Raw genomic sequence first — 22,839 nt, forward strand, 5'->3', positions numbered from 1 at the left:
CTGGTGTGCAAGAAGACAGTGTACTTATAAAACAAAAAACAAACAAACAAACAAACAAATGCTCTCAGCCGGGCATTGTGGCCCATGCCTAGAGCCTGTAATCCCAGCACTTGGGAGGCAGAGTCAGGCATATTGCTGTGAGTTTGAGGCCAGCCTGGTCTAGGACAGCCAAGGCAACACAGGGGGAAAAATGCCAGCTCTGTACTGTTGGAGAAATGTGCTCACACACATGCTGACTGGGCTTTGGGACTTCAGCTGAGCTGAGGGTGGCCTCTCATGAAAGCTCGCTGAAGAGGCTGACCTCACAGCAGTTGGCAGGCTCCTGGCGTGGAAATCCTCCTCAGGACACCAGCCAGAGGGTGGAGTGCTTTCCCTGGCCTGCTCGTGAAAGTCACTAGCATCATCATTCTTAGTGTAGCTGTGAGACTGTTTATCAGCGAGAGATAGGCAGGTCTCTTCTGCCTGTGAGGAAGGCCGAGTCACATTAGGAGAGTCTGTGGGCTGGGAAAATTTACCTCAGAAAAACTCTCCTATGACTCTTCTAGAAACTGGCTAATTTTCTAAGTTCTGCAGGAAAGAAAATACTTTGAGAGTTTCATATATTCCTTGCTATGTTTTTTTTTCCTATGCTCTTTTGTCTTAGTTACTTTTCTGTTGCTGTGAAGAGACACCATGGCCAAGGCAACTTATAAAAGAAAGCATTTAATTGAAGGCTTGCTTATGGTTTCATGGCCAATCATGTTGGGTAGCATGGCCAAAGGCAGGCAGGCATAGTGCTAGAGCAGTGGCTGAGAGCTTATACCCCATCTGTAAATTAGAGGGGGAGGGGGAGAGAGGGAGGAGGAGAGAAGGAAAGAGAGAGAGAGAGAAGAGAGGGGGGGGAGAATATGGCTGGTATGAACTTTTGAAACCTCAAGTCCCACCCCCAGTGACACCGCCCCCCCCCCAGGAAAGGATCTCTTAATCCTTCCCCAAACAGTCCACCAACTTAGGGGTATTGGTTAGTGTTCCTCACGACTGTGACCAGTACCTGACAAGTCAACTTAAAGGACAAAGGGTTTCTTTGGGTTCGGGGTTCAGGGAGTACAGTCCACCGTGGTGGGGAAAGCATGGTAAGAGGTGACTCATCCGCAACTCACCCTCAAGTGGGAGCTTGAGGAACAACTTGTTACCAGGTCAGGAGCAGAGTTGGCCTGTAATCCTCACGCCACCCCTGCAACCTCACGTCTGCCAGATGGACACAGTACCCAAAGCACCCACAACCTCACAAAAGGCTGCAGCCAGCAGAGATCCAAGTCTCCAAACACGCAAGCCTGTGGGGCACATTCCACATGCAAACTGTAATGGTGAGACGCATGCTTGCTTACTGAGGGAACACCTCGTTTCTCCCTGCCCACCCTTATCGGCTTTGTTGGGGTGGTGTTGCATAAAGTGCTCAGGAATCCAGTCTCTCCAGGTCTCACTGTGTTTACCTGAAAAATGGGAGCCATATCACCACACTCCTCTGCCTTTCAGATTTCTTATGAAGATGAAAAGATATGTCAGGTGTAAAAATTTAGAAGAGTAAAGCGCTACTCCAGCAGACGGTCACCCCGAGAAAGGACGAGTGAAGATGGATCAGGGAAGGGAAAAGACATCTTTGGATGCTAGCTGTTAAATAGACCACACCACCTGTGGGTTTTATTTTGCTTTGTTTTTAAGAATTTTTATTTTATGTTTGCTTTTCTGGTGCCTATGGAGGTTAGCTACTATCATTTCCTTTGGACCTGGGCTTATAGATGGTCACGAGCCGCTCTTTGGTGCCCTGCGAGAATAAGTTCTCCTAACCACAGAGCCATCCCACTAGCCCCGTCTCTGTGGGGTTTTTTTTTTTTGTTTGTTTGTTTTTTGTTTTTTGTTTTTGTTTTTTCAAGACAGGGTTTCTCTGTGTAGCCTTGGCTGTCCTGGACTCACTTTGTAGACCAGGCTGGCCTCGAACTCACAGCGATCCACCTGCCTCTGCCTCCTGAGTGCTGGGATTAAAGGCTTGCGCCACCACACCCTGCTACCTCTGTGGTTTTTGTTTGTTTGTTTGTTTGTTTGTTTTATTTTTTGAGACAGGGTTTCTCTGTGTAGCCTTGGCTGTCCTGGACTCACTTTGTAGACCAGGCTGGCCTCGAACTCACAGCGATCCACCTGTCTCTGCCTCCTGAGTGCTGGGATTAAAGGTGTGCGCCACCATTGCCTGGCCTTATCTCTGTGTTTTTAATGAAAGGATTTATATTCCAGGGTGCCCATGCCTGTTTGGCTCAGTGAGCACACTCATACTAACAGGGAAGTAGTTGTCCACCTGTCTGATTATAAAGTGTTGCCCACAGATGCGCAAAAGTAGATCCCAATTTAAAAACCCTTCTTATATCGTCATCCTTTTTGTTGTTGTTCTTTTTGTTTTTTGGTTTTTTTTTTAGCATTCCAGAGAAGGGACCCACCCATAGCACTGCAGTGCGGGGAGGCCGAGGGTCTTGTCCATCACAGCTGCATGACAGTGTCTTCTAAGTCAGTGCTGCAGTGTTCTAACACCTGGCTTTAGTCAGCCACCCGCTTCAGAGCTTTTTCTGAGATTTGTTTTCTTTGTTTGTGACATGTAGCCTAGGCTGGCCCCAAAATGTGGCTGAGGTTGCCTTTGAACTGATGATCCTCCTGCATCTGCATCTCATGTACCGGAATTCCAAATGACATTGGCATATAGCTGCCTCAGATGTCCGTTTTCTTCCTCTTTAGAGTGCCCTGTCTTCAAAATCCTGACCCTGCCGGCTCACAGGGGTCTCTCCCTTCTTTGAAGTCCCTAAGAGCACTTCTGAGACTCTCTGAGAGCATTTTCCAGAAACTTCCAGAGAAAAGGAGTAATAGCAGACTCATATATTAAGCAGTTAAACCCCAAAACGTTAATAGTGACTTAGTATTTAGGTCCTAGCAATTATTAGAGAAAACATGTAAGACACTGAAAACCTTGCTATTTGATCTCAATTTTTATTTTAAGAAATTATGTAGCCGGGCGTGGTGGCACACACCTTTAATTCCAGCACTCGGGAGGCAGAGGCAGCTGGATCCCTGTGAGTTCGAGGCCAGCCTGGTCTACAAAGCAAGTCCAGGACAGCCAAGGCTACACAGAGAAACCCTGTCTTGGAAAAAAATAAAAAAGAAAAAGAAATTATGAGTATGTGTGCGGTGGGCAGTGTGTGGCCGTGAGTGCAAGTGTCTTCTGGGCTGGAGTCATAGGTTGTTGGAATGGAGCCAGGGACATTTGCAACCTGCTGACACATCCCTCCAGACTGTTTTAGCTCATTTTAGTTACCCCAGTCATTTACTAAAGGGACTGTGCGTCTGTCTGAGCACCATACTTTCTTAAGCCCCGGAGTTTGATTGACTGTTGCTTTTATGCCATAGTAATCAATGAAAATCAGCCTTTGCAGAGAGACACAGGGCACAGAAACAATTGGCGTGATCCAGCATTGAAATGGTGAAGACCCTGGAGCTGTTAGTATGAACAGGTCCGATAGATTTTGAGTATTGACATGTTGTCTTTGAAAATTAAAAGTGCCCCACAATGGCTAGGTGAATCGGCTCTGCTATTCTGGGAGCTGTGACTGTGGTTTGGCACAGTTCTGCTGTTCCACTGATGACAATGGCCGCATTCTACCATCTGCGACAGCTACCTGAAAACACACATTGTCTTTCTCATCACAGCTTTTGAAAGGTCAGAGCCACGTCTAATTGGTCTCTGTGTCCCCTGTCACACCTCTCTGTGACAGTAGCTAGCACTTAGTGACATTTACCAGAGGCAGGATGTCGGTGCTGGCCACATGAATCCCAACTGCATTTACTTCTTGGGACACCGCTGTACCCCAGTGAGCTAGCACAGTGACTTGCCCAGAAGCACTTCATTTTCCTTAAATAAATGACTAAACTTGCAAGTGCTTGTTTTGGCCTACACCTTGATTCCTCACAACAAAGCCAGGCAGTTCATAGCCTCAGTTAGGCCACGTCGATACCTCTACACACCCAGCATGGGGCTCAGCTGGACGCGGCTTTTCCTCCTCCATTGCTTCTGTACTCACACGAGAAATCCAACATTCCCTCATCTTCAAAGCGTGATAAGAGTACAGAGGACCATTGTGAAAGCCAAAGGAGATGCTGCCTGCACACGAGCGCTGAAGGACATCCAAGTGGTGTGTGCCTTAAAGGATGACAGCTCAGCTGTGATAATCGCTGCCACGCTCTAGTTGGGGTGATGGGGGAGGGGAGGACTAAGCCCAACAGACTGGTGGCAAGGGGTGGGGCTATGAGTAGCTATCTCTGATTCCCCAATGACCATCCTTTAGACTTAGGCTGAAACTCCCCACGGGCTGCACTAATGGAGAAATTAGTATCAGTTGACACAGTAGCATATGCTCTGAAATGCTCTCCCATGAAGCGTCATGAGCAAATAGCAGGAAGAAAAACTGGCCCATTATAGAAAACCTGCCATGAATTTTAGACTCCAAGAAAGCATACCCTGATATCTCCTAGGCTCTGGGAAGTCAAGTGGTGACCCCAACTTCAGGATGAGGCAGAAAGTATTACTAGTTTTAATTTTTTATAATTCCATACAATGTATTTTGATTACATTCATTTTTCCACCCCAGCTCCTCCCAGATCCACCTTGGCCAACCTGACTTTACATCCTCTTTTTTTTTTTTTTTTTTTTTTTTTTAAGTCTAGGAGTTCAATTTGTGCTGCCCAAATACTTTGTTGGGGCCATCCTCTGGAGTGTGGTTGGCCTTCCAGGGGTCACATCCTTTAAAAAAAAACTGACTTACCCTCTCACTAAGTTATCAACGGACAGTACTTCCTTTCTCAGAGGCGGGGCTTTATGCCTTTGCTGGAATTTTGCACAGCTTGGACTTGCGCAGATTTGGAACTTGCTCTCACAACAGGGGTGAGTGGCCATGTGCAAATCACTGTTTCACCGTAGTCATCTGCTGCCTCTGGATTTGGCAATCTTTCTGTCCTTCTTTCATGGTGTCCTGAGTGTTGGGGGGTGAGGAGGGCGTGTGTGGTAGCCCCTACTTAGGGCTGAGCACTCTTTCATCTCTTATTCTCTGTTAATTGGGGAAAAAAAGTTTCTCCAATGAAGGTTGAGTGATCCACTACACAGTGGGTACACTGATAATTCATTAGGGATTAATTTAATACTCTGTCCACTTTAACAGAATAATAATTGTGGGTTTGCTCTAGTACCTATGACTTGCCTAGCTACAATTTTTGTGGGGTTTTTGTTGTTGTTGTTTCGGTTTGGTTTAGTTTTGGTTTTTCCTTTTCTTTCTTTCTTTTTGGCTTGTCGAGACAGGGTTTCTCTGTGTCACCTTGGTTGGTTTGGATTCTCTTTGTAGACCAGGCTGGCCTCAAACTCAGAGAGATCCGCCTACCTCTGCCTGGAATTAAAGGCATGCACCACCACTCCTGGCTACCAACCTACAGGTTCTTGAGACTCAAAGTCCTTAAAGGAAAATTGTCTTTGTACATCAACATTAGGCTCATAAAAACAACTTTTCTTTTTCTTTTTTTTCCGAGACAGGGTTTCTCTGTGGTTCTCCTGGATTCACTTTGTAGATCAGGCTGGTCTTGAACTCACAGTGCTCCACCTGCCTCTGCCTCTGGAGTGCTGGGATTAAAGGCATGGGCCACCTCACCCATCACAAAAACATCTTTTATTCTTTGAATAAAAACAAACAAACAAACAAACAAAAAAACAGTTTTAGTGAACCTGAACATTTCAGAGTGTGTGTTCTTTTGTCAACTTTGTGAACATCTGTTATTTGCTTTCAAGCTAAATATTTGCATGTACTATTGATTGATCAGTACTGATATTTTGAGAATATGTCTTCACTGGCATTGAGAAGTGTGTGCTCGTTCGTAAACCAACAGTTCTATTATGGAGCCATTACTACTGACTTGCAAAAAGTATCATCTCACTTTATAGATCAGGCTGGCCTTGAACTCACAGTGATCTGCCTGCCTCCAGAGTACTGGGATTAAAGGTATGCACCACCACACCCAGTTTAATATTGTCTCTTTGAATACCAGTAACTTTGCATAAAAAAAGGATGAAAAGAAAGAAGAAGGAAAGACCAGCGCTTTACAGACTATGCAAGGCAGATAAGTGTCTTGAGGACTGGGGAGTTTGAAAAAAGCAAAACAATAGCTGTCATTTAGTGAAAGCTGGAAGCACCCCAGGTGTGACAGGGTGCATGCTTTACCCTCCTGAATCCTCACCTCACCTTTAAGGTTGACATTATCTCTATGTAATGATGAAAACAAATGAGCCCACATCCATCCAAGGACACAACACTGGAAAGGGCTCAAGTTAAGATTCAAGCCATGTCTGACCCAGCAGCCCAGATCCTTTCCAGAACATTCCTCTGATTCAAAGAATAGGCTGAAACACAGTGTCACAGTGCTTGGTGGCAAAACATGAACAAAGCCTTGTTTTTTTTTTTTTTTTAAGAAAATCTAGGTCATCCTCCTTTCTTCTCCCCTACACAGAAGATAGGAAAGGATACTGAAAAAACGGTCCCTGTGCCTGGGACTCCCTGGGCCCCACCCCCAAAATTTAGGGTTGAGGATAAACACCAGCCCATACCCCATGGCCCCATTCATGCCTGACCAGCTTGCTCCTGTCTTTGACATGGGGGCGGGCACTCCCTGGGCATAGCTCTCAGAATTTAGAGTTAAGGAGTACCAGCCCACACCCCCATTTCTCGTCTCCTCTTACCACAGCTGTTCTTTTGCATGGTTGGAGGTTCTCAGACTTGAGCAGGCTGGCCTGACACACCAGGGTGCAGGATAGGGCCTTTTTTCTAGAGCTTTTTAAAATTATTTGAGTGTTTTTGTTGTTGTTTTCTTTTGTTTTTGTTTGTTTTTTTGAGACACGGTTTCACTGTGTAGCCTTGACTATCCTGGACTTGCTTTGTAGACCAAGCTGGCCTCGAACTCACTGAGATCCAACTGCCTCTGCCTCCCTGAGTCCTGGGATCACAGGTGTGCGCCACTATGCCTAGCTAAGCTTGCTTTCTTTTTCTTTCTTTCTTTCTTTCTTTCTTTCTTTCTTTCTTTCTTTCTGTCCATCTGTTTTTTTCCTAAGACTTATTTATGTATTTGTTTGTTTGTTTTTATGTGATTCACAAGTGTGTCTCTGCGTGGGTATGTGCACCTGCATGCTAGTGCCAGTGGAGGTCAGAAGAGGATGTCAGAGGCCCTGGAGCCAGAGTTACAGGTGCCTGTGAGCCCTGTAACATGGATGCTGGGAAAGAACCTCTGGCCTGGAAGAGCGGTATGTGCTCTTAATCACGGAGGCATTTCCCCAGCCCTGTCTTTAAGGTCTTACATTCCGGGTCATTATGGGGCAGCTACTATGACAATGATAATACTGTCGGAGTATGCTCCACGGCCGTTCTAGCCTGCTGATCTATTTCAGGATGCCTCATGGGAACCAACTGTGACTGACTCCATTGCGTGCTGGCTGGGGGATCTTGAGCAAACTGCTCGAGTTTCTTCATCTGCAAGTTAGACGCCATAGTGGCTGTTTGTTGTAGTCTTGTGATAATTAATAGCATACTGAAAACACATACAGCACATGGTAGTGCACACCCTTAATTCCAGCACTTGGGAAGCAGAGGCAGTTGGATCTCTGTGAGTTCTAGGCTAGCCTGGTCTACAGAGTGGGTTCCAGGACAGCCAGGCCTACACAGAGAACCCGTATCTCAAAAAACCAAAAGAGGAGAGAGAGAGAGAGAGAGAGAGAGAGAGAGAGAGAGAGAGAGAAACAGAGAGACAGAGACAGAGACAGACAGAGACAGAGACAGATAGACAGACAGACAGACAGAGACAGAGAGAAAGGACAGATAAAAGCACACACCATACAGTTGGTTTCTTCCTGTCCTCAGCCTCCAATAGGCTGTCTGTTCTCTGCCTAGCGAATGGCCCTCTTCTCTCTCTTCGGGTGGCTCACCACATTCATTCTTTAGTGTCCTTCATAGACAGGCAGAAGGGACCCAGCTACTTAGATGCCCTTGATTGACGTTTACATTAGTTTTTATCATCTATAAGATGCAGAGATGCAGTTGCTGAGGCATCCACTGACCAAGCATAAGGTTCACGGTTTGGATTCCCAGAACCCACCTGAAATGCCAGGACTGCTGGCTCAGATCTGCAAGCCCAGAGTGTAAGGTGGGGCTAGGGAGTTGGAGGCAGAGAGTTTCAGGGAACTTATGGGTCCCTGAGCCTTGCTGATTCAATGAACTCCAGGTTAGGTCTGAGACTTTGCCTCAGAAAGTAAAATGAGCTGGGCGTGGTGGTACATGCCTTTAATCCCAGCACTCAGAGGTAGAGGCAGGTGGATCTCTATGAGTTTGAGGCCAGCCTGGTCTACAAAGAGAGTTCTAGGAGAGCAAAGGCTACACAGAGAACCCTGTCTCAAAAAACAAAACAAACAAAAAGTAAGATGAATGGGCTGGGTGATGAATGGGCTGGATGTGGTTGTTCATGCTTTTTTTTTTTTTTTTTTTTTGGTTTTCGAGACAAGGTCTCTCTGTGTAGCCTTGACTGTCCTGGACTCACTTTGTAGACCAGGCTGGCCTCGAACTCACAGCAATCCGCCTGCCTCTGCCTCCCGAGTGCTGGGATTAAAGGCGTGAGCCACCACACCTGGCTCATGCTTTTTTTTAACCTAATGTTTTTATTGATTATTTGGGAGTTTCAGATTATGCACCTCGATCACATTTACGTCCCATCCCTCACCTTCCTGACTCTGCCCCCTTCCCAAGAAAAAAGAAGAAAAGAAAAAACTACACCAAATCCAATTTGTGTTGCCCGCATACTTACTGACTGCAGCATGGTCAAACTCCCAGTGGTATGCTTTTAATCCCAACACTCAGAGGCAGAAGGAGGTGGAGCTCCATGAGTTTGAGGCTAGCCTGATCAGCATAGAGTTTCAAGGTAATCTGGGCTACAGAATGAGACCCTGTCTCTCAAAAAGAAGGAAGGAAGGAAGGAAGGAAGGAAGGAAGGAAGGAAGGAAGGGAGAAAGGAAGAAGGAAGAAAAATGGTGAATGGGCAAGGTGTAGTGGCTACCTCTTTAATCCCAGCAGAAGCAGAGGCAGAGGCAAGCACACCTCTTTGCATTTGAAATTGCCCTGGTCTATATGGTGAGCTTCAGGCCAGCTAGTGCTGCAGAGCAAAACTGTCTCAAAAGTCAGGTCAGGAGAGTAGAGGAAGATGCCGGCATCCTCAGGCCCCGTATAGTCACCCTCTCCAGAAGGGCTGTGAGCCACAGATTCTTAGATTTCTTCTTTGCCTTCTTTCCTCAAGGCTACTTTTGCTGGGTATGAAAATCCAAGATGATGCTGACTTTCTTTCAACACTTAACCTTGTTCTGGCACCCTTGATTCTGCTAAGAATCTCACTGTTATCTGACTGGTGTCCCTGTGTCAGACCTCTTAGTGTTGAAACTGTTTTTCTATTTTCCATTTTCAGTGGAATTATGATACTCTGGCATGTATGGGTTTCCTTGGTTTTAGCCCTTTGGGTTTAATATCTTCTTCTTGATTCTAGGCTGTCTTTTGCCAATTTGGGAAAATTTCAGCTTTTTTTTTTTTTTTAAAGAGATAGTCTTGCTATGTATTTCAAGCAGGCCTTGAACTCACAATGTAGCCCAGGTTGCCCCTCAAACTTCTGATCTTTTTGCCTCAGCCTCTCAAGTGCTGAGATTACAGTCATGCACCGTCCCACATAGCCTGTCAAAAAGTATTCCTTAGAATGCTTTTTCAGCACTTTTCTCCTCTCTCTACTCTTTTGGGGAATCTGATCTTGTGACAGTCAGGTTAATTCTGTTTGTTTGTTTATTTGTTTGCTTTTGAGACAGAATTTCTCTATGTATCCCTGGCTATCCTGGAACTTGCTCTGTAGACCAGGCTGACCTTGTCCTCAGAGATCCACCTGTTTCTGTCTCCCGAGTGCTGGGATTAAATGTGTGCACCACCACCTCTTAGCAAATTTCTAAATTATTTCATTTTTTAAAAAAGATTTATTTATTTATTATTATATATACAGTACTCTGCCTGCGGGCACACCTGCAGACCAGAAGAGGTCATCATATCTCGTTACAGATGGTTGTGAGCCACCATGTGGTTGCTGGGAATTGAACTCAGGACCTCTGGAAGAGCAGGCTTAACCTCTGAGCCATCTCTCCAGCCCCAATTATTTCATTTTTAATTATGGGCATGAGTGACAGTTGGTGCACATGAATGTAAGTACCTGCAGAGTCTGGACGTTGTTAGACCTCCCTGGTGCTGGAGTTACAGGTGACTGTGAGCTGTCTGTCGGATGTGGGTGCTGAGAATTGAACTCATCGTCTGGAAGAGCGGTATGAGCTCTCAGCCCTCTCTCCAGCTCTGCCAGGGAGTTTATAATTTCAATCATTAAAATTCCCAGTTCTAATATCTGTCTGGATCTCAACTTCTGTTTGCTCAGGGGGCGGGGTGGCAGCTGGCATTGTCTTTGCTTATTTCAGAGACATGCTAAGTGTGTGTTGAGAATTTTCATGATAACCTCCATGCCTGGCAAATGTGCATTTTGGCATCTGCTGTCTTTTTTTGGTTTTTCGAGACAAGGTTTCTCTGTGTAGCCTTGGCTGTTTTGGACTAACTTTGTAGACCAGGCTGGCCTCGAACTCACATCGATCTGCCTGCCTCTGCCTCCCTAGTGCTGGGATTAAAGGTGTGTGCCACCACCTCCCGGCTCTCTCTTTTCTTATTAAAAGTGAAATCCTTCTGGTTCACGTTATGATGGATGGCTTTGTTTAAAGTTAGATCTTGAGCCTTTAACCCCAGCACACGGGAGACAGAGGCAGGCAAATCTCTGAGTTCGAGGCCAGTTTGGTTTACAAAGTGAGTCCAGTACAGCCAGGGCTATTACACAGAGAAACTCAGTCTCGGAAAACCAAACCAAACCAAGCCCCAACCCCCACAATAAACAAATAAATAAAGTTAGATCTTGGACATTTGCGTTTTATCCTATGGGGTCTGGATCTTGTTTGAATCTTTCAGCCGCACATGATAACTGACTGCCAGGCAACGTAGAACATCGCCACTGGCATCACTGGCACCACTGGCAGATCACCCTGGTGTGGAAAGCAAGGCGATGCAAAGCTCCCACTGATCAGTGCAGAGGAGCAGCAGGGGAGGGCTATGGGCCACTTTCCCCATGGTCCTTGGCTGGAATGGCATATTGTCACCAGCCTTTCTGTCTTGTCAGTCTTCCTCTTCTATCTCTGTAGCTACAGAGATCAGGACCCGTCTTTGTGTGGCTGTCTCTGTGCATCTCTTTCTCACCTCCTCTCCTGCCCTGTACTTCCTGCTTGTTGGTTTCTTTAGTATTCTGTCTAGGATATGTAGGAAGATCACCCTGAGCCCTGAAGTTCTTTGCTCTTTTGCCTTCTTTCTGCAATGTTCAGAGTCTCCACGTGCTGCTTATATATTATACTTAAGGATTTTAGCTGTATTTAGAAGGAAGTGGGGGGTGGTGTCTCATTTTATCTGGGAAGAGACATCCTAGGGTTGTGCTTTTCTTTTTTCTTTCTTTTCTTTTCTTTTTCTTTCTCTCTTTTTCTTTTACTTACTTTTTTGAGACAGGGTTTCTCTGTATGATAGACCTGGCTGTCCTGGACTCACTTTGTAGACCAGGCTGGCTTCAAACTCACAGAGATCTGCCTGCCTCTGCCTCCCTAGAGTTGGGATTAAAGGCGTGTGCCACCACACCCGGCTGGGTTGTGTTTTCCAATTAATATAAAACAGCAAATCAGTGAATTTTTATTTGGTAACTCAAGTTTCTTAAAGATGCTCACATTTTTTTTTAATTTTTGTTTTGTTTTTTGAGACAGGGTTTCTCTGTGTAGTCCTGGCTGTCCTGGACTCACTTTGTAGACCAGGCTGGCCTCAAACTCACAGAGATCCACCTGCCTCAAGTGCTGGGATTAAAGGCATGCGCCACCATGCCTTGGCTTCATCTTTAATTTTTGTTGTTGTTTTGTTTTGGTGACAGCTCATCGTCTTTGTTAGTTTTGTTCCATTTGAGACTCTTGTCATTAGTGGGTCTTCTGGATACAGCACATTTGTCAATGTCTGTACTCATGCTGGCCTGTCTTTGTGCCCTGCTTAGCACCGTGGGACGCTTCTCCTTTCTTCTTTTCACATCACTGAATTAGTCTCTGGTGGTATCCACTCTGATTTTTACTTCCACATTTGAAATGGTAGCTTTTTTATTTTTATTTTTTATGGCTCAAATTGAACTCCAATTCATGATCCTACTACCTTGGCCTCCTGAATAAGTGAATTATAGATGTGTGTCACTGTGAATGGCTGACCTATTCACATTTAAAATGGCCTGTTGGGGCTTAGCAGTTATTTGCTGCTAGTGCAGAGAACTCAAGTTCACTCTCCTGAACTCTCACTCTGATCACTTCTTTTCCATTTCTAGTTGATTGTCTTTAAATTTATTTTTTAAATTTATTCTTTTTGTTTTGTTTTTTGAGACATGGTTTCTCTGCTACACAGAACCCTGGCTGTCCTGGACTCATTTTGTAGACCAGGCTGGCCTTGAACTCACAGAGATCCACCTGCCTCTGCCTCTTCCAAGTGCTGGGATTAAAGGTATGCATCACCATGCCTGGCTCTTTTGTCTGCCATGGTGATACATGCCTATAATCCCAGCACTTGGGAGGCAGAAGCAGGAAAAGAACAAAACTTCAAACGCAGCCCTGGCTGTAGAGGGAGTTCCAGGTTAGCCTGGGCTGTGTAGGACCTTGCCTTAAGAACCAAACCAAACCAAAGTGTTCTCTCCTCTCTATGAGACAGACTATCTCCTTGTGGTTGTAGTTATTGCCTCTCCTTCTGTTACTCAGTTTGGTGTTGTCCCTTCAAGGGTTTGCCTCCCTCAGTGACCTCTGATCTGGTTTGACTCCTCCTACCAATACCTGTGCAGGCCTGTTGCAGGATATTTGATCCCATTGTGATCCCTGAAGTTGTGAATTGTAAAAACCTGTCTTTTGTTTGGTGCAGTTGAGCCCTAACACACACCTTTTATCAAAGCTTTCTGTACACAGGATTTAATAAAGTTAACCCTAGGTCAAGAGGCGGAGCAAGAAACCAGCTGACAGGGATTAAAGAGTAGGAGGGACTTCGAGTTGAGGGGTATTTAAAACAGTGTGTAGAAGTAAGAAGGGCTCTTGGGTGTTTCTCTTTAGCTCTCTAGCTCTTGAGCTCCTTGGCCTTTGGCCTTTTGAACTTTGAGCTAGTAAGCCTTTTCCTCCTGGCCTGTCAGCTGACCGAGAGAGCCTTTTGGGCCTTTTCCATTGAGATGTGAGCTGAGTAGGAAGCTTCTGGGTGCTTTCTCTCGGCCTCTCTGAGCTAGCAGGTTTTCACCCCTGAATATTGGTAAAAGAGGACATTTGAGATTTTCATATAAAACATTTGGACACTCCACTGTGGGGGCACGACCCCACAGAAAGAGATCACTCCAGCTGAGGACAAACTGAGAAGCCATCAGATTTGGCAAGTCATGTGGGAAACGCTCAGGGAGAGAGTTAAGGATGGAGAGTATCTGGAACTTTATAGAAGGCTTTAGAACTCTGTTTAGTGATATTCCAGATGGCCTAAAAAATAGAACTATTAAATGAGAAGCTAAATAACTTATATGGAATTGGCTCAATACCAATCATGATGATTGATATCATTTTGTTATTTTATACTTTACTCTTAAGAGCCATAATGGCACTCCAGGGGCCAGGTGGTGGTGGCACATGCGTTTAATCCCAGCACTCAGGAGGCAGAGGCAGGTGGATCCCTGTGAGTTCAAGGACAGCCTGATCTACAAAGCAAGTCCAGGGTAGCCAAGACTACACAGAGAAACCCTGTCTTGAAAAAAAAAAAGCCATAATGGCTTTCTGTACCGCCTCTAAGAAAAAACCTTTAGAGATATAGGAAAAATAAAAATATGAATATACAAGCTTTAGAAAGAAAATTAGAGAGACTTATAAACAAGATTAAGGAAAATACTCAGAGGCAGATAGAGGAATTTAGACAAATCTTAGAAAGACCTAATGAAAATAGTCAGATACAGGCAGAGGGATTTAGATAAGAGCCTACCACACCACAGCATAACTCACCTGGAAGGGGCAGTCTAAGGTTCTTAGAAAACCAGCCTTAGTATGTCCAGTTACTATACAAGACCTACCAAGTGATGATAGGCACCCCAAGGTTATAACAAATTTGAATGACATCCTATAGACATATTAGGTTTGAGGAGATTTAAGGGACTCATTTGTTTACTCTGTTATGCATTCATCCTATGTTAAACTGATGTTAAATTCATGGTCAATTCAGAACTCCCCCCAAGACTGGAAAGAGTTGACAACAGCAATATTGGAACCTGGTCCTCAGTTATAATGGTAATCTTGGTGGAAAGATAAGCAAAAGCCATAAAGCAATGAAATCAGGCCAGACATATTGTTATAACCCAGGATTAGTTGCTAAGTGAAAGTCAGTATGCTGATTTACAAAGGCAGTTGGAATTTGATGATCACACCTTGACACTATGTCATCCAGCAGCTTTAAGTGCTTGGGAGAAGGTTGAAGGGAGAAAAATCAGGAAAGAGGTCTGAGTCATTTACTAAAATTATGCAAGGCCCAAAAGATGTCTTTACTGACTTTTTACAAAGATTGACTTCAGTTATAAATAGAATAGTATCAGGTTCAGAAAAATGCTAATTGAAACTTTGGATTGTGAAAGTGCTAATTCAGAATGCAAAGCAGGAATTAGACCTTTAAAGGCAAGATCAGCACCAGTAGAGGAATGGATTGGACATATGGCTGATATTGGATCTCATGTTTATATGCTAATCTGATAGGAGAAGTAATTTCTAGAAGACTTATGAAAATTAAAAATGGCAGAGGTTTTAATTGTGGTAAGCAAGACCATTTGAAAAAGGACTGTAGGCAAAGCTTTCCTAGAAAGAATGGACTTTCTAGAGAGTTGATCCAGAAAGAAAGCCCTAGCTTTCTGGAGTATGCAGAAGGTATGGCATGGGCTGGCATTGGACTAAGGAGTGCAGATCAACAAGAGATAGGCAAAGTAACCCTTTGCCTGAGGAAATGCCTGAGGGAGCCTCACACTAACCCCAACATTCAATTTGATTCAATCATTCCCTGTTAGTGTAGGAGAACATCCACAGAGCAATTAAAATATTTAGTGTCGGCCAGGCAGTGGTGGTGCACGCCTTTAATCCCAGCACTTGGGAGGCAGAGGCAGGTGGATCTCCATGAGTTTCAGACCAGCCTGGACTACAGAGTGAGTTCCAGGACAGCCAGAGCTGTTACACAGAGAAACACTGTCTCGAAAAACCAATTAAAAACCAACTATACAAGACCTATCAAGTGATGATAGGCACCCCAAGGTGCCTATCTTGTATATAAAATTATATATATATATGTGTGTGTGTGTGTGTGTGTGTGTGTGTGTGTTTGTTTGTTTGTTTGTTTTTGTTTTTGGAGACAGGGTTTCTTTGTGTAGCCTTGGCTGTCCTGGACTCATTTCGTAGACCAGGCTGGCCTCGAACTCACAGTGATCCACCTGCCTCTGCCTCCTGAGTGCTGGGATTAAAGGCGTGTGCCACCACCGCCCGGCAATATATATATGTTTATATATAGCCTATTGTTAAAAATAACAGTGCTCTGGATTGTGATCAAGGACAGAACAGATTAGATTCAAACAGGAGAGATCTCCTGAATAAAGAGAGGTGACAGTTCATAGGACAGCCTTGTCATTCAGTTTAAACTAACAAATAAGACTAAAGTTTTCTTCTTAGATAAAAAAGATATTTTTGTTATTGTGTTATTCAAAACACAGTTAAGAGATTTGAAATGTTTTAAGTAACTTTAAAGGGTTATTACAGATGAAACTTGCTTTCTAAATATCTAAGAGTTGGCATAATTGAAGCTAAGAAAAAAAAAATTTGTGCAAGGTGGTGGTAGCCCATGCTTTTAATCCTAGCAGAGACAAGCAATCCTTGTAAGTTAGTTGCTTTCTAAATTCTAGAGTTCGAAGGAACAGGGACCACCCCAGCGTCTGGCTCCTGAGTCTTTATTGGTAAAATGGAACATTTGGAATTTGCATTTAAAACAACGAAGGTCAGCCTGTGAGGGTTGCTTTGTAGCGGCAGTTCAGAACCAAGAAAGGAAAGAAAGACATTGCTCCTTTGGTGGTTTATTAGGGAATGAGGGTTTTTGGTGAGATGAAGAAGGAGAGGCCCCTGGGGTCTTCAGAGAGTCCCCAAGTGAACGAGGAGGGGCTGGCTGTTGTGAGCCACTGCACTGTCTGCTTCACAAGGACACCTGGCCTCTGGAACAGGCAGGTGCTAAAGCCCACTTGCTAAGCTGGGTGGCCTGATGTGGAACTACTTTGGCCCAAAGAAAAGGAACATACTGCCGGGTGGTGGTGGTGCACTCCTTTAATCCCAGCACTCAGGACGCAGAGGCAAGTGGATCCCTGTGAGTTCAAGGCCAGCCTGGTCTACAAAGTGAGTCCAGGACAGCCAAGACTACACAAAGAAACCCTGTCTTGAAAAACAAAAACAAAAACAAACAAAAAAGGAAGGGAACATTGTTAGCTCATTTTCACAAAGGCATCTGATAGTGAATGCCTTTCCCCCCCCCCCATTTATGTATATATATGTGTACATATACTAAGAGAGAGAGAGAGAGAGAGAGAGAGAGAGAGAGAGAGTGAGTGTGTGTGTGTGTGTGTGTGTGTGTGTAGGCCAGAAAGAAGAGTTTGGCTCCTCTGAAGCTGGAAATACAAGTGATTGTGAACTACCCAGTGTGGGTGCTGAGAACAACCTTGGATTCTCTGACAGAGCAACAAGAGCTCTTAAGTACTGAGTCAGCTCTCCAGTGCCTGGATGTATAAAGCTGTTATGTGACCTAGCAGTGCCTCTGGAAAGGGTGGTTTGGCCAATTGTAACATTTCCCTCTTAATAGGCAGGTCTCAGGCGAATCACATTTGCTCAAAAGAGGACAGAGGCAATACTTGTTAACAATCCATTCAGTAGGGATGGGATGGGCCTCTCAGATTACTCTAAGATTGATAGCTCTCTCTGCCAACTTACTGGTGAGGTAGACCACCATCTTAGTTACTTTTTATTGCTGTAATAAAACACCACGGCCAAGGCAACTTAGAAAACACTTAATTTGGGGCTCACAATTACATAGGGTCGGAGTCCATGACCATCATGGTGGAAAACACTGCATCAGGCAGGCAGGCAGGCATGGTGCTGGAGCAGTAGCTGAGAGCTTGTATCTGTGTCTACAAGTGTGAACAGAGACAGCTAACTGGTAAATGGTATGGGCTTTTGAAACCTCAAAGCCTGCCTCCAGTGACACATTTCCTCCAACGAGGCCACACCTAATCCTTCCCAAGTAGTTCCACCAACTGGGGACCAGCCATTCAAATGTATGAGCCTGCAAGGGACATGCTAATTCAGACACTACAGGCATCTCCTAGGGTCTTGGGCCTTGATTCACTGCAGTTTTATCCATTATGGCAGAGCAGCGCATCCATTGGTCCTATGGTGATTGCCTCCCTGGGCATCCCCCTCGCCCAGAGATCTCCTGTTGTCCCCAGCTACAGACCCCAGTGTCCCCGTGTCCTCTAGTCACTCCAGCGATGTGCTCAGCTGTAAGAAGCCAGCTCCTCTCTGAAGAGAACGCCCCTGGATAGTCACCCTAAAGTGGCTTAAGAAATGTATCCCTATTGTGATTTGGTTGCTGTTGTCTTTTTCCTGCAGAAGACAGAACGCTGCTCTTCAGATAAACTTGTATTTGAATCCACCCATTGTCAAGCTCTGCAACTTCACGCATACATCTGACCTCTGTCAGTTTGTTTCCCTTTCTTCATCTGTCAGATGGGAAATCAAAGTATTTGTCCTGCAAAACTCCAGGGGCTGGGGAGAGGATGCGAGGAGAGGACAGCTCTGACTTGGGGTGTCCCTAGAAGGTATAGGAGGTAAGAACACAGCACTGGAAGACCGTAGCATCCATAACCTGGGTTTGTGAGGAGGAGGAGTCTTCCTGACAGCTGCCTGGTGGGCTCTGCAGAGCTCAGCTGCGCCTCTCTTTGTGACTAAACAGCATTTACTCTAGCTCCTGTAATCTCAACCAATCAGTCAACAAAGGGTTCTGGGGGGCTTGGCTGTCACTAGATACCGGTCTGTCTTTTTATAGAAGAGAAGCTGTAGCTCGGAGCAGTAGCTTGCCACATGGCAAGGAAGGAGAACCAGGGTCTAGAACTCAGGCATAGATCTCATATTCCCATATTCATTTGGTTGTTGTGATATAATCTTGCTACATAGCTGAGCCTGGCCTTGAACTTGCAATGCTTCTCCCTCATCCTTGCAAGTGCAAGATACAGCTGTGCTCCACTATGCCTGCATGGGATAGGGCTTATTTCCAATGGTCTCCTGCAACTCTTTTGTTGTTGTTGTTGTTGTTGTTTTTGTTTTTCAAGACAGAGTTTCTCTGTGTAGCCTTGGCTGTCTTGGACTCACTTTGTAGACCAGGCTGGCCTCGAACTCACAGCGATCCGCCTGCCTCTGCCTTTTGAGTGCTGGGATTAAAGGCGTGTGTCACCATGCCTGGCTTTCTTGCACTACTCTTAATAGGTCATGGCTCTTAGTTCACCGAAGTCCGAACGCAATGGCATTTATTATAGTTCTTCATTAATGAGAATTTGAATATTAGCCAAACCGTAGTATTCCTTATCCAGTATGGACCTATAGTAAAATCACCCCACTGATAGAGTGAACATGTCTGCTTGAAAATCCACTAAGGAGTTGTGCCATTCAGACCTGAAAGAGACCTAGAAAATCACTGAACTCTCCTTCTCCTTTCTGCTGAGTCCCCAAGCATGAGAGGATTTATGCAAATAAAGCCGATGACACCGCTGTTTCTGTCCTGCTCAGGCCACTATGGTTGCTTTCACTTATCCTGCTTCCCATTATTTTGATGTGAAGATATTTTTCTTTGTTAGTCTTTGTTTTTCAAGATATGGTTTCTCTGTGTAGCCTTGGCCGTCCTGGACTTGCTTTGTAGACCAGGCTGACCTTGAACTCATAGCGATCCACCTGCCTCTGCCTCCCTGAGTGATGTGAAGGCATTAAAGTTACCAGAATGCTTGTATTCTGGCACATACATTAAACAAAATACTACTTCATCCATAATGGTGGGGTCAGGTGCTTTGTTCTTCCTTTTAACCTTATGGAATTTGATCGTTCTGAGGAATACTTGTCATCCTAAATCTCTGCAGACAGTAGAGCTGAAATTTGAAGCAGTAAAGTGTTCTATTTTGGGAACAATAGATGTGCAGTCAGGAAGAGCTGGGCATTCTAAGAAGGAAATGGTATAGAAACACACACTATTAAGTCCGTTCATAGGAATATTTGAATTCAAAGAAGATTAATAGAGAGAAGGGAAGGTATGGGCACTTAGCAGATGACAAATGGCACCCGCACTGCCATAGAGAAAGCAAACTTTGAGCTGAAATGGTACTTATGGGAAATAAATTAAAGCCTCAGATGTTTTAATCGGGAACTCTCATTAGGATGCAACATGGAGTCTCATTATGGGTTATTATATGGTGTCACTAAAAAAAGGAGAGACATCTGAAAGGGACAAGGCACAACCAAATAGCTGTCTCGCTGTGTCTCGCCCTGTAATGATACAGCATCATCGGATACTGTCCTCTCATCAGAAATCACTCTTCTGGGTGACAGAGGATGACACTAGGAGTGACTGATCTCCAAATGACAGCTGTTAGGGTAAAACTCTGAGTACCATATATATACTTTTTTTTTGCTGATTTATTTATTCGCTCAGATATATTTATGGCATACTAGGAAGACAAAACCCAATAAGGCATTATCTCTTTCAAAGGGGTCCCAAGAAGACAGACTTGCTAGCAAACCACTGTAAGAAATGTGGGTGTCGGTGTGTGCACACGTGATGGATGTGCAAGTTTACCAGATGCACAGAGGGAGACTAGAGGGGCTTGAAGGAACAGAAAATAGTTTAAAGGACAACAAGTTTGTCTATCAGGCATGGTAGGTGGGGGGCTGAGGAGGCCTCCTAGAGGCGGTGAACGTTTGTGCAAAGTCTTTAGTTGTGAGAAATTCAGAATCCTATATGGAACTCAGGGCTGCTGCTTTAGTCATAGGTAAGGTACTCGGTTTTTGGAGTCTGTGCTTCCTTCTCTGTAGAGTAAGCAGAGCGAGCCGCATGGCTGTGAGCAGCTAGCAGCTTATGGTTATAAGCATCACTGACAGCACTGGCTAGCAGGCTATCCTTCTGCCCCCAAGCTGAATTTAGAGCATTGCCAGGTTGAAACTCAGAACTGATGCTCTAGAACTTTCCCCTCCCAAATCACACAGGGCTAGAACATTGGCAGCACTGGCGTTTGAACCCAGGTGCCTTGGCTCAAGTCTGTATTTTCAGCACAAAGCTCCTGTCTTTCATTGCCTGGGAATACAGGTGTTTGGTGGGCAGGTGGGCAGGGAGTGGAAGTGGGTGTACAGGTGTAGGAGAGCATTGATTGCCAGGCATGGTGGTGCAGGCCTTTGAGCCCAGCACTTGGAGTTCCCAGTACCCACGACAGGTGACTCAAAACAGCCCGTTACTCTGCCTCCAGGATTCCGATGCTTCTGGCCTCATGGGCATCTGCATGCTTGTATGCAGGGGTGTGCATGCATGCACACGCGTGTACACACACACTCATACTCTCTCTCTCTCTCTCTCTCTCTCTCTCTCTCTCTCTTTATAAAACAAAGACTGTAAACTGAGACAAGGGCAATACAACAATGAAGAGGAGGATTATGGGTAAGATGCTAAAGAAGCAGGCTGGACTGGATTTAGTGATCACTAGGGATGAGGCACAGGAGGAACAGAATGCTCACTTGGCTTCTGGTGCCTGTAGGAAGATGGTACCATCACAAGGAGAGACAGGGCAACACAATTTAGGGGGGATACATGAGTTTGAGCCTGGGGCCCTGGAAGGGCATTCAGGCATTCAGCAGTTGTTTGCGTGTCTGGGTTTGGAGCAAAGAGCCATTGGACTTGAGTCACACAGACCATAAGAGTCAGATGCATAGAGACAAATAATGTTTATTCTTACATACAATTTAGATTCTATGTGTGCATGTAGACTTGACAGTGGGAGACTGTTGGCAGAGAGAAAGAACACACTAAAAGGGAGGGGAACGGTGAGGAAGGGGGGGGTATGTGGTCAGAGTACATGATGTGCCTGAATGAAAACATCACAAGGAAGTCCTTCACTTGTACAGTGAGTCTGTCCTAATACAATTAAGAAGAAGAATTGCTCCACAAGAGTAGAAGGAGAAAGAAGTCCAGCAGGTCAAGAATGCCTGGGACGGTGGGATCTCCCAGGCTGGCAGATGAGGGAGGAACAGTGCAGGAGCTGTCAGGAGGGAGCACCCAGGAGCATCCCACGCTGAGCCAGGCCTCAGAAGCCAAGGGCCGTCCTGTTTGAAAGACACTGCCCACCTAGGCAGCTAGGAAATTGTGGAGGACAGGATCAGACCTGATGGGAAAAATTTTTGTTCTTGTCAGACGACTGGGCTGAGTTCTCACTTTCCTGTGTGACAAGTGCCCTAGCTGGTGTTTGATCTGTCCTGTGTACATAACATAGTTCAGGGTTTTGTTGTTGTTTTGTTTACTTTTTTTTTTTTTTTTGGTGGTTTTTCAAGACAGGGTTTCTCTGTGTAGCCTTGGCTGTCCTGGACTCACTTTGTAAACCAGGCTGGCCTCGAACTCACAGAGATCCGTTTGCCTCTGCCTCCATAGTTCAGTTATTAATCTTTGTCTGTGGCATAGTCTTTCAATTAAACATTGTCATAAATTGTCAGTTCATGGGCTATTGTGGAATATATTTAATTTTCTTAAAGTTGACTTTATACCTACCATGGCCTCTGAATCTTCCGTTTCTGCCCACTTCTCCCAGTGGTGCTAACCCTGGTACATAACTACGTACACCTTTGTCTAGAACAGAAATGGGGAAGAGAGGCACAGGATTCATCGGCCCGTGGAATGGGGTCTTCCACAGATGGGACGCTCACAGGAGAGTGGCCTGTTTTGGGGATGGAGGCTAGGGACCTGGTAGATGCTTGAGTGTCTGCCTTCATCCAGGCCACATTAGTTTGCAAGGTCCAAGGGCTGATCCGTTGCTTTTCAGGCCTGTCCTTGGATTCCGGGTCCTGTCTGTCTGGGCTCTGTTTGACTCCCAGAACGGCCTAATTTGATAATCCGGTGATGCCTCTTCCATCCTCAAAACTCCTCCTGTGAACGGACGCCAGTAATAACACAGGATATTGACCAGGAGGCGCCTTCTTTAACTCCTCAACTCAGCTCTCTTTCGGCCCCTGTTTCATTGAAATCTGCAACATCCTGAGGTCTGTATTCTTTCTGGTCCTAGGCCTGGAATGCCTTTCCAGTTGGTGGTCTGGGTGGTTGTGTGGAGGGCGTCCCCTCCATCAGGCAGGATAGTGTCATGGGTACTCAAGTCGGCTACATTGTACGTTCTAGGAAACAAGGACTCTGTTTTTCTGGAGGCCGCTTCTCCAGTGTCTAGGACAGCATAAATCTGGAAGTGCAGCTATTTCATTTTAAGAGACTTGCAAGAGGAGAGAAAGGTGGTAGGGTTGTA

The 22,839-nt window shown here is 45.2% G+C and overlaps 1 protein-coding gene across 1 annotated transcript in view; it reads left to right on the plus strand.

Moving 5' to 3' along the window:
* The window catches only part of FRMPD1 (FERM and PDZ domain containing 1), a 145,629-nt gene that overhangs the window by 15,974 nt on the left and 106,816 nt on the right, over positions 1-22,839 (plus strand). The window lies entirely within an intron of this gene.

This window comes from Acomys minous (genome assembly GCF_964271855.1).
Source record: "Acomys minous genome assembly, chromosome: 1".
Classification (NCBI taxonomy): Eukaryota; Metazoa; Chordata; class Mammalia; order Rodentia; family Muridae; genus Acomys; species Acomys minous.